This window comes from Pristiophorus japonicus, chromosome 4 (genome assembly GCF_044704955.1).
Source record: "Pristiophorus japonicus isolate sPriJap1 chromosome 4, sPriJap1.hap1, whole genome shotgun sequence".
In the NCBI taxonomy this organism is placed as follows: Eukaryota; Metazoa; Chordata; class Chondrichthyes; family Pristiophoridae; genus Pristiophorus; species Pristiophorus japonicus.
In genome coordinates, this window is record NC_091980.1 from 206,591,119 (window position 1) to 206,601,682 (window position 10,564).

A 10,564-nucleotide genomic window follows, 5' to 3' on the forward strand; every position below is an offset into this window, starting at 1 on the left:
TGCTAGAACCCCGACATGTGCTACTGTTCAAGGGAGACGACTGGGTATGGGGGAAATCACAAGAGGCTGCCTTTGAGAAGGCCAGAAATCTGTTGCTTTCAAACAAACTGCTTGTCCTGTATAACCCATGTAAACAATTAGTGTTAGCTTGCAATGCGTCGTCATACAGGGTCGGGTGTGTGTTACAACAGGCTAATGAATCGGGGATTTTGCAACCGGTCGCTTATACTTCTAGGTGTCTGTCCAAGGCAGAAAGGGACTATAGCATGATTGAAAAAGAGGCTCTGGTGTGCATTTACGGGGTGAAAAAAATGCACCAGTACTTGTTTGGCCACAAGTTTGAGCTTGAAACTCACCACAAGCCACTCATATCGCTATTATCTGAGAGCAAAGGGATTAACACCAATGCCTCTGCCCGCATCCAAAGATGGGCACTCACGCTGTCGGCATACAACTATGTAATCCGCCACAGACCAGGCACAGAGAACTGCGCTGATGCTCTTAGTCGGCTACCATTGCTTACCACCGGGGTGGAAATGGCACAGCCTGCAGATGTGCTCATGGTAATGGATGCATTCAAAATTGAAAAGTCACCTGTTACGTCCTGCCAGGTCAGGACCTGGACCAGCCAGGATCCTTTACTGTCCTTGGTAAAAAAACTCCTTCATGGGAGCTGGTCCAGCGCCCCAGCGGAGATGCAGGAGACGATTAAATCGTTCCAAAGGAGCAAAGAAGAAATGTCCTTGCAGGCGGACGGTCTGTTGTGGGGTAATCGTGTGGTCTTGCCCAAGAAGGGCAGAGAAATGTTCATTTGTGACCTACACAGCACCTACCCAGGCATTGTAATGATGAAAGCCATAGCCAGATCCTATGTATGGTGACCCGGCATCGACTCAGATTTAGAGTCATGCATGCGCCACTGCAACACTTGCTCTCAGCTGAGCAATGCACCCAGAGAGGCACCGCTAAGTTTGTGGTCGTGGCCCTCCAACTTGTGGGCGAGGATCCACGTGGACTATGCGTGCCCATTTCTAGGCAAAATATTCTTGGTGGTTGTGAATGCTTATTCAGAATGGATTGAATGTGTAATAATGTCTGTAAGCATGTCCACGGCCACCATCAAAAGCCTACGAGCCATGTTTGCCACACACGGCCTGCCTGATGTCCTAGTCAGCGACAATAGCCCGTGTTTCACCAGTGCTGAATTCAAGGAATTCATGACCCGCAATGGGATTAAGCACGTCACATCTGCCCCGTTCAAGCCTGCATCCAATGGCCAGGCAGAACGGGTGGTTCAGACCATCAAGCAAAGCTTGAAAGGCATGTCGGAAGGCTCCCTGCAGATCCGGCTGTCCCGTGTGCTGCTCAGCTACCGCACCAGACCCCACTCGCTCACCGGGGTTCCCCAACCGAGCTCTTGCTTGTCCATCCTGATCTTCATGATCACATAGAGAGCAGGCGGCATCAACAAAGTATGTACCATGACCGCGCAAATTTGTCACCAGATATTGCGGTCAATCATCCTGTGTTTGTACTCAATTATGGACATGGTCCCAAATGGCTCACTGGCACGGTCATAGCCAAAGAAGGGAGTAGGGTGTTTCAGGTCAAATTGGCCAATGGACTAACGTGCAGAAAACATTTGGACCAAATCAAATCGCGGTTCACCAACAGCTACGAACAACCCGAAGGAGACACAACCAACTTTGACCCTCCAACACACACACAAGTGGCAACCGACATCATGGTTGACCACGAAGCTGAACTCACCATCCCCAGCAGCCCGGCAAGGCCGGCTGCCCAGCAACCCAGTGAAGAACTGACCAACTAACCCACACCTGCATTTGTACTGCGACAAGGGAGCGAAAAGTCCCAGATCGTCTCACCCTGTAAATAAGTGTACTATTAATTTTACAAGGGAGTGATGTTATATATTTAACCCTTGGCAACCTGTATCACACCACCACCAGAGGGCCTACCTGTTGGAGTCCCAAGGGATCCCAGCATCCCTTGGGAGCACTGTATATAAGTAGACCACCCACAAGGTACCTGCACTCTGGAGTCTTATTAAACGAGCTAAGGTCACACTTACTCATGGCTCACAGTACTCAGTTTCATCCTTTATTATGAGTGTATCACCCTGCTCCCAATGGAGCAAGCAGCCCTAACGTAGAATATAACTGACGCCCTTCCCACCCCACCATCCCCTCCTGTGATCAATTATTTTTCACTAGTAAAGTCTTGGGCCCTCTTAAGGACTATACTGAGACTCATGCCAGCTCTCTGAGGCCTTTTTAGGGTGTCAACCCAGATACTTCCCCCAGACACGCTTCCTTCACATGGGGGTGGGGTTGGAGGGGGGGATGGCGAAAGATTCACCTACAGCCCACCTACCAGAATCTCAAGGGCCAGTGGAAAAGGAGCAGAATCTTAACGTAACCAGGTTCCTCCCTAATCTTTAACCCCTCCTCCAACAAAACGAATCTGGCTTTCCACCCTGTCCAATCCAAGAATTTTGGGGTCCTTTGTCTTCAGCTGTGGGTAAATGTGTTTTGACCCATGACTGTAAGTGAATACTTGAAGATCAACAAGTTTCATCAAAAGTAGATCTGCTGTTTTACACTTTAGCTTGGGAATTGTTAATTTCACAATTATTATCCCATGATATATTAAAGCACAGAGTGAAGGTCAGTCAACAGTTAACTTTTAATTAAAATAAACATGTAGACATTAGATGGCTTAATCTTTCAATATAATCTTTCTTCCTTACTACATTTCAACAATGTTCTTTCTTGATGTGACCATGATTTAAGTTAATTTTGCAAGTCTGCTCAGCCCCTCTATTTCATTCTGTCTTTAATTTCCAGAAACAGTTTAATTGCCCTCAACCCTGGCCGGAGAACTCCATTTGCAAAGTAGGATTTATATTAGGTTAGAGAGCACAATTTCATTGATAAGTGAATGTTAATCCAGCTCAAGTACAATTGATCATTTACATTTGGACTTTCATTTATTTCGACAACACATTGGCTGTGGATGTACAGAGTGTAAGTATAAACAATATTTACATAACCAATCTTTAAAAAATATTACAGCCTGCTTCTGTTGAGTGTGTAACTAATGTCCAGAGGTTTGCTATTTACTTACCAGAAGTGTGCACTTAAGGCGATAAAAGTTTGCTGCAGGGGGCCGAAATTGCCCCTTTCTATAAGAGCTGTGGCCACCACAAAGAGGAAGCCACGGGATGGTAAGGACTCACCGCTCATTTGGCATGGAGGGGCCAACATTTTAAACATTACCTTGGTGGATTTTCTTGGGGGAGAACGTCTCCGCCCCGTCTTACCCCTGCACCCGCCCCGCCGACTCCTTACCGCCGCATGTGGGAAATTGCCCCACGGGAGTGGATCGGTTGCTGCTCAGTGCCCCCAACAGCCTTTCCCGACGGGGACCTTCTTGTGGCTGGGTGGTGCATCTGCCCTTAAAGGGGAGGGTGCACTGCTGCATGTTATTTTAAATGTCGGCTGACTGCCTGGTCGGCCCGGCACTGGTGGCCATGGGTTTAACCTGGCCGGCAACAGGCAGCCCAGCAATCCCTCTTGAGAACCGCACCACTGGCTCGACCACGTCCGCGTCGCGCTGATGACTTGGAGTGACGGCCGCTCCAACTCGACCACACTTCCGCCCCGCTCAAAAAATAAACAAAGACCTGAATTTCTCGGGATTGGAGCTGCTAGAAATTAAAGATGTTTAAAAATGTATAAAACTAATATGAATGGTGTGTTTTAAATCGTTGTTTAGAACTGGAGATGAGTTGTCTATTCAGGATGCTTAGAAATGCTAATGTCTTGGTACCCTGCTGAGATGTTATAGCATTCTGCACTATGACAACCATTATCCGTGGTTTTTAAGTTAAAGCTTCAATTTGTTTATATATCATTAAGACAATTTGTATAGAAAGATTTGAATGGAAGGAAGTTTATAGGAGTTAGTGTAAACAGTTTGCTATGTCGTAAAGAAATTAACAATCAATTAAGGTGAGAAAGCTCTGGTTTGGCTTCATACATTCAAAGGATAGAGGACTAAGTTTTGTATTCATTGTACCCGAGAGAATAAGGACAGAGAGTGATTAAAGGAATTCCACAGAAAAGCATCTTCATGAAGGTATAAACGATGATATGTGGCCAAAATTGTAAGACATCCTTAGGGCGGGTTCTTGAAACAAGAATTGAACAAAGAACTCGAAGCCTTATTGGATAGTAAGTTTTTAGGGGAACCTCTATAGGTCAAAAGGTCTTGTCAGTATTCCGGTTCAGGCACACCCATAAAAAATAGGTTAAAAGTGACTCCCGGCAGCTGCTACTCATGGAGAGAAGAAAGAGAGAGAGAAAGAGGCACACAGACAGAAGAAAGAAAGAGGAGAGAGAGTGAAGGAAGTCCCAGACGAAAGGAAGGACAGAATTGCTCACGTATCTGTCCGATCGGATCGATTTCAACTATCGGTATGGCGTATGCTTTTGCTGTACAAATAATGTGTTATATTCCATCTTAAACTCTGATCAAACACAATATATCCATCATATTGGTTTGCACTCGAACCTGATTATTTAATGCAACCAAAGATAGCTGTTGAGAGGTTATTTCGAACAGGGCGGACGGAACCTTTAAAAATCGGTAGGTGTGCCCTGTTTCGGGCAGAGGACAATTTCAGCCCCATAAAGTTTGCTGTAGGAGAACATTAATTTAGTTGCAAAGAAACTGCTTTATCTTAACAATAATATAATAGTACTGTATTCTTCAAGAATTTAGACTATGATAGTTACAGTGGCTAGATGCCAGCAAATTGATGAACCAGAAAAGAACAGCAGACTAATCAGTCCAGATTTCAGTATCTTCCCATGTCTCCCTTGCTCGCCCTTCCCACGCTTCACAATACTCTGTCTCTTTGATATATGTAGGTCCTTTCTCAATATAGTCAGGGTACAGCTAAGTTCATAACAAGATAAGTAGGATGTGGTTTTCATGTCATTGCTGCCTCATTTGTATTATGAAATGGGGTAATAGCCACCACTTGCTGTCCTCCTGTTCTGATTTTCTGACTAACTGCGGACAAGCCGGCCAGAGTTCCTGCTGGAAACAGGTGGGAGCCTTATTAACAAATGCAATTCGAGGCCGAATGATGTAGCTACGACCCCCAAGACCATTTTCCTGTTAGCCCACAGTGACATCGCCAATTTCATTGTTTCCTCAGAGATACTTTTCAACAATATTTTCCAGTTATTGTCTGTTAGCTCTTCCTGCATTCCTTTGAAGTTTACTTTTGTGCCATTTCTTAGTGCCAGATAATATTAACTTCAATCATTTTCTGGTAAGCAATCCCAAGAAGCTCCATCAATGCTTTTTGATCGATTAACAACCAGAGGAAATGAGGAGAAGATTATTTTATGCAGCGTGTTGTTATGATCTGGAATGCACTGCCTGAAAGGTTGGTAGAAGCATCTTCACTAGTAGCTTTCAAAAAAGGAATTGGATAAATACCTGCAGGAGAACAACAATTTACTTGGAAAGAAGCTGCTTTATCTTAACAATAATATAATAGTACTGTATTCTTCAAGTACTATTCTCAGGCTCAAACCAGGATTGTGGATGGCTGCTTGGTGACAAGGGATATCCACGGTGCATCATCATCATAGGCCGTCCCTCGAATCGAGGATGACTTGCTTCCACGTCAAAAAGTTCACAAGTGTTTCAATGAAGGACCTAAAATTCCAGGTACCAAACTAAATCTTGAAGGGTGGAAGATGCCTGTGCGTGGACTTTTTTAACGTGTGGTGGTTGTTGCACACCAGCCACCACACGGGCTTGACAGAGCTAGGTCTTGGTCCCGTGGCAAGGATTAACCAAGACGACAGGAGACCAGCTCTGCTGCATGGACCTAGTACGTACACATATTGCAGTGTGGGCTAGCCCATGGGCCTTCACCTCTTCTGGGCCCCGAACTCGTGCCTCTTCTGGGCCCCGATCACATCCCTCTACAATCTCTCGCCACTCCTTCGTCCTGACCTCGCCGCTCCTGCTGTACCTGCCCACACTCCAATCACCGACCTGGACCTTGGTGACATCCCTCTTCACTGCCATTGCTCTCCTGCCCCAGCATGTGCTGCTCCCAGGAGTGGTATGCCGCCACACTGCTCCTTCCGCTCCCCGGCCTGCTCCGATGGTGCTCTCAGCCCACTGTGCACTTGGCTTCTGACTCCCCTTCACAACCCCAGGATTGCTGACGAACATGCTTACCATAACTCACATTCCGCCATAATTGAGCACTGCATCGGAATCCTCAAACAGAGGTTCCGTTGCCTAGATCGCTCTGGTGGAGTGTTGCAGTACTCGCCTGAGTAGGTCTCCCTATCCGGTGTCGCCTGATGCATGCTGGCAATCATGAGGAGGTCGATCCAACAGGAGGAGGCACAAGAGGAGGAGGCGCAGGTGGAGGAGGAAGAGGAGGAGGAGGAGGAACAGGATGCTTGTAACCATCCCAACCCTGCAAGGGAAGTGCAGAGCCGTCTCATTGCTGCTTGTTTCTGATGAGTTAATGCCACATCATCTTTCATCTTTGATTTGCCATAGCCATCGCAATGAGTCCCTTCATACATCATTGCCCACCGTCAAATGATAAACCTGCCCAGATATGGGAACACAAAATAAAGATTTATTACATAATAAAGAACGGTGCAAAAAACATACACAAAAATAATTTCTCACCCCTGTTCAGCTCTTTATAACCCCTCTTAGGCAAACCTATCCAGCTACTAACATAGAAAATATAAACATAGAAAATAGGTGCAGGAATAGGCTATTCGGCCTTTCGAGCCTGCACCACCATTCAATAAGATCATGGCTGATCATTCACCTCAGTGCCCCTTTCCTGCTTTCTCTCCATACCCCTTGATCCATTTAGCCATAAGGGCCATATCTAACTCCCTCTTGAATATATCTAACGAACTGGCATCAACAACTCTCTGTGGTAGAGAATTCCACAGGTTCACAATTCTCTGAGTGAAGAAGTTTCTCCTCATCTCGGTCCTAAATGGCTTACCCCTTATCCTTTGACTGTGACCCCTGGTACTGGACTTCACCAACATCGGCAACATTCTTCCTGCATCAAACCTATCCAGTCCATTCAGAATTTTATATGTTTCTATGAGATCCCCTTTCATTCTTCTAAACTCCAGTGAATATATGCCCAGTTGATCCAGTCTCTTCTCATATGTCAGTCCTGCCATCCCGGGAATCAGTCTGGTGATTCTTCGCTGCACTCCCTCAATAGCAAGAACGTCCTTCCTCAGATTAGGAGACCAAAACTGAACACAATATTCCAGGTGAGGCCTCACCAAGGCCCTGTACAACTGCAGTAAGATCTCCCTGCTCCTATACTCAAATCCCCTAGCGCTGAAGGCCAACATGCCATTTGCCTTCTTCACCGCCTGCTGTACCTGCATGCCAACTTTCAATGACTGATGTATCATGACACCCAGGTCTCGTTGCACCTCCCCTTTTCCTAATCTGCTGCCATTCAGATAATATTCTGCCTTCATGTTTTTGCTACCAAAGTGGATAACCTCACATTTATCCACATTATACTGCACCTGCCATGCATTTGCCCACTCACCTAACCTGTCCAAGTCACCCTGCAGCCCCTTAGCATCCACCTCACAGCTCACACCACCACCCAGCTTAGTGTCATCTGCAAACTTGGAGATATTACACTCAATTCCTTCATCTAAATCATTGATGTATATTGTAAATAGCTGGGATCCCAGCACTGAGCCCTGCGGCACCCCACCAGTCACTGCCTGCCATTCTGAAAAGGACCTGTTTATCCCGACTCTCTGCTTCCTGTCTGCCAACCAGTTCTCTATCCATGTCAATACATTACCCCCAATACCATGTGCTTTAATTTTGCACACCAATCTCTTGTGTGGGACCTTGTCAAAAGCCTTTTGAAAGTCCAAATTCATCACATCCACTGGTTCTCCCTTGTCCACTCTACTAATTACACCCTTAAAAAATTCTGGAAGATTTGTCAAGCATGATTTCCCTTTCATAAATCCGTGCTGACTTGGACCGATCCTGTCACTGCTTTCCAAATGCATTGCTATTTCATCTTTAATAATTAATTACAACATTTTCCCCATTACTGATGTCAGGCTAACCAGTCTACAATTCCCCGTTTTCTCTCTCCCTCCTTTTTTTAAAAGAGGTGTTACATTAGTTACCCTCCAGTCCATAGGAACTGATCCAGAGTCGATAGACTGTTGGAAAATGATCACCAATGCATCCACTATTTCTAGGGCCACTTCCTTAAGTACTCTGGAATGCAGACTATCAGGCCCTGGGGATTTATCAGCCTTCAATCCCATCAATTTCCCTAACACCATTTCCTGACTAATAAGGATTTCCTTCAGTTCCTCCTTCTCGCTAGATCCTTGGTCCCCTAGTATTTCCTTCGTGAAGACAGAACCAAAGTATTTGTTCAATTGGTGTGCCATTTCTTTGTTCCCCATTATAAATTCACCTGATTCTGACTACAAGGGACCTACATTAGTCTTCATTAATCTTTTTCTCTTCACATATCTATAGATGCTTTTGCAGTCAGTTTTTATGTTCCCAGCAAGCTTACTCTCATACTCTATTTTCTCCCTTCTAATTAAACCCTTTGTCCTCCTCTGCTGAATTCTAAATTTCTCCCAGTCCTCAGGTTTGCTGCTTTTTCTGGCCAATTTATATGCCTCCTCATTGGATTTGACACTATCCCTAATTTCCCTTGTTAGTCACAGTTGAGCCACCTTCCCCGTTTTAGTTTTACTCCAGACAGGGATCTGCAATTGTTGAAGTTCACCCATGTGATTTTTAAATGTCTGCCATTGCCTATCCACCATCAACCCTTTAAGTATCATTCGCCAGTCTATTATAGCCAATTCACATCTTATACCATCAAAGTTACCTTTCCTTAAGTTCAGGACCCTAGTCTCTGAATTAACTTTGTCACTCTCCATCCTAATAAAGAATTCTACCTTATTATGGTCAATCTTCCCCAAGGGGCCTTGCACAACAAGATTGCTAATTAGTCCCTTCTCATTACACATCACCCAGTCTAAGATGGCCAGCCCTCTAGTTGGTTCCTCGACATATTGGTCTAGAAAACCATCCCTAATACACGCCAGGAAATCCTCCTCCACCGTATTTCTACTAGTTTGGTTAGCCCAATCTATATGTAGATTAAAGTCGCCCATGATAACTGCTGTACCTTTATTGCACGCATCCCTAATTTTGTGTTTGATGATGTCCCCAACCTCACTACTACTGTTTGGTGGTCTGTACACAACTCCCACGATCATTTTCTGCCCTTTGTTATGCCTCAGCTCTACCCATACAGATTCCACATCATCCAAGCTAATGTCCTTCCTTACTATTGTATTAATCTCCTCTTTAACCAGCAACGCTACCCCACCTCCTTTTCTCTTCACCTCCTTGTCTATCCTTCCTGAATGTTGAATACCCCTGGATATTGAGTTCCCAACCTTAGTCACCCCGGAGCCATATCTCCGTAATCCCAATTATATCATATTCGTTAATAGCTGCCTGCGCAGTTAATTCATCCACTTTATTATGAATACTCCTTGCATTGAGGCATAGAACATTCAGGCTTGTCTTTTTAACACACTTTGTCCCTTTAAAATTTTGCTGTAATGTGGCCCTTTTTGATTTTTGCCTTGGGTTTCTCTGCCTTCCACTTTTACTTTTCTTCTTTCTATCTTTTGCTTCTGCCCCCATTTTACTTCCCTCTGTCTCCCTGCATAGGTTCCCATCCCTCTGCCATATTAGTTTAACCCCTCCCAACAGCACTAGCAAACACTCCCCCTAGGATATTGGTTCCGGTCCTGCCCAGGTGCAGACCGTCCGGTTTGTACTGGTCCCACCTCCCCCAGAACCGGTTCCAATGTCCCAGGAATTTGAATCCCTCCCTCTTGCGCCACTGCTCAAGCCACGTATTCATCTGAGCTATCCTGCGATTCCTACTCTGACTAGCACGTGGCACTGATAGCAATCCTGAGATTACTACCTTTGAGGTCCTGCTTTTTAATTTAACTCGTAGCTCCCTAAATTCAGCTTGTAGGACCTCATCCCATTTTTTACCTATATCGTTGGTACCTATATGCACCACGACAGCTGGCTGTTCACCCTCCCCCTTCAAAATGTCCTGCAGCTGCTCCAAGACATCCTTGACCCTTGCACCAGGGAGGCAACATACCATCCTGAAGTCTTGATTGCGGCCGCAGAAACGTCTATCTATTCACCTTAAAATAGAATCCCCTACCACTATAGCTCTCCCACTCTTTTTCTGCCCTCCTGTGAAGCAGAGCCACCCATGGTGCCACGAACTTGGCTGCTGCTGCTCTCCCCTGATGAGTCATACCCCCCCAACAGCACTCAAGGTGGTGTATCTGTTTTGGAGGGGGATGACCGCAGGGGACCCCTGCACTACCTTCCTTCCACTGCTCTGCCT